The following is a 2,500-nucleotide window of genomic DNA, read 5'->3' on the forward strand; positions in this document are numbered from 1 at the left end:
TAGAGTGGTTAACTTGCTTCAAAAGTTTCCCAGAAGTAAAGAAATTCTGAACAGCTGCACAAAAATCCCCTCCAATGATATCCCATGATTTTTTGAAGAAGAATGAAGAATAACCATCCGGCCCTGGAGCTTTATCATTCCCAATACCAAACAGAGCATTTTTAATGTCGTCATTGGATACAGGAGCTAAAAGAGACTCATGAGATCTTTCATTGAGGCAGGGCCCACTTTGAATAACATCAATATCTAGGGGGAGAGTTTCCTTGCAAGAGCCTAGGAGCTGCTGGTAGAACCTTACGAATTCTTCACCCATTTCAGCCTCTGATGTAGTCAGGGTGCCATCACTACAGTGAATAGCAGGAATATAATTCCGTCTGTTTTTCTGATTCATTAGTGCATGAAAAAAGCTTGTGCCTCTGTCACTGTCTTTGAAAAAGTTGCACTTAAGTTTCTGCGAGAAGAACATTTTCTCCAATGATTTAAGATTCATTAGTGTCAACCGTAACTGCTTATCATGCTCCAATAGGTGTAAATTGTCCCTGTCATCATGAAGAGCAATTTGGTGATTCTCTAGTGATGCCTCAGCTCTAGCAACTCTTTCAGATATGTGGCTGAAATGTAGTTTATTTAGCTCTTTCAAAGGTCTCTTCAGAAACTTGAGCTTCTTACAAAGAGAGAACATAGGCGAGCCTTGGATGTGGCTGGTCCAGTTATCAGATATAATCTGCAAGAAATTATCGTGAGAAGCCCACATATTGAAGAATTTAAAATGGCGTCTCCCCTGTCTGTTCTGGTAATCAAACCGAATAATTGCTGGAGAATGATCAGTGAAGGCCCCAGGATTGCCGAAGTGGACGTGAGCTGGAGCTTGTAGTGAAGACCAAGATGAGTTGACCAGAACTCTATCAATTTTGCTCCATACTCTTCCATTATTCCAGGTAAAGTGGCAACCCGTGAAATTGAGATCAACAAGCCCAAGGTCTGTACAACATTCTCTAAAATCCGATGTTTCATAGGTGGAGACAGGCTCTCCATTGTGCTTGTCAGTTTGAGACAGGACAGAGTTAAAGTCACCCATAACCAACCATGGGCAATTAGGCTGCCATGCTCTTAAGTCTGTCCATAGAGATCTTCTTGCAACAATTGTATTGAATCCATACACAAAAGTGACAGTGAAGCTAAGCTGGAGGACTAAGCTGCTGATAATTACATGTAACCCTTGAGCTGAACAATCAAGTAATTCAACTTTGACCGTTGATGGATTCCAAAAAACCAATATTCTGGCATTGTTGGCAGCTGTAGCATTAGTAAGGAACTTCCAGTGTTTCATCCGAAACTTATGCATGGAGGAAACCTTAGAAGAGTGCAACTTGGTCTCCAGAAGCCCACAAAACATCCCTTATGTTCTTCATGAGGTTAACCACCTCATGTTGCTTCAGAGGACTGTTGAGTCCTCTGACATTCCAGCAATAGATAATCATTTACCAGCAGGAGAGGTAGGAGGCCTCCTACCACTACCACCTGATTTCCGAGTGTTACTCCTTGTAACCACACCTGGGGAAGCCGGAGGAGCTGCTTTCTGAGTGATCTCATTACCAACCGTCTCCCCAGTCCTGACATTGCAGCCAACCGAAATATCTTCACGAGATTGCTTTTCTGTTCTGAGCAATACAACATTTGAACCTGTCGTGCCTTCATTACTGATATTCTGATGAGTAATAGATTCATCACCCCGCACTCTAACATCCGTTGGGCCTGCCACTTCCTTGCCCTTATTGTTGCATGCCACTTCCTTGTCCTTGCTTGTTATCCTCTGGTGAGTAGCAGTTATAGGTGTTTCCTTGTGACTGGAGTTTGACTTCTTCCCCTTTACCACTTCCCAGCCACCAGAGACAGCTTCAACCTTCTGCTTGCAGTGGATCTAAAGGCTGCTGAGAGGACTGACTACTCCCTTTGTTTCCCATAGCATTATTTGGTTTGGAAATGCTGGGGGAGTTCCTTGCTTTCTTGCTTCTGACTATTTTCCCATTCTCCAGATGCAACTTCAGTAGCCATGGGATCATAACTATGTGAGGACTCACCAATCTGCCCGTTAGCTTTTCCCTGGCTAGTTGCAACACCAATCTGCCCATCAACCGGCCCAAGGCGATTAAAGACACTTCGGTCCTTGTTTGTAGTGGTAGCTGGATGGTTTTGCTTATCCACCGGTCTTGCCACCACGGGTTTAGGAGGAGGGGTACAAGCTCCCGTTTTGTGTCCCAAAACTTTACACAATGTGCAGAATCTGGGAAGTGTCTCATAGATCACCGGTTGGTTCAATGTGGTACCATTTGGTAAGTTGATGGCAATAGATGATTTCAAGTCTACACTTAGATCCAGTTCTACTAAAACTCTAGCATATGAAATTCTCAACATATTACAAGTAAGCTGGTCACTTTGGATGGGAGTGCCAAGCTTGCTGGCAATCTTGGCAAGGCAACGTGGTGACCAACATTTCAGC

Source organism: Populus alba, chromosome 14, assembly GCF_005239225.2.
Source record: "Populus alba chromosome 14, ASM523922v2, whole genome shotgun sequence".
NCBI classification, from domain to species: Eukaryota; Viridiplantae; Streptophyta; class Magnoliopsida; order Malpighiales; family Salicaceae; genus Populus; species Populus alba.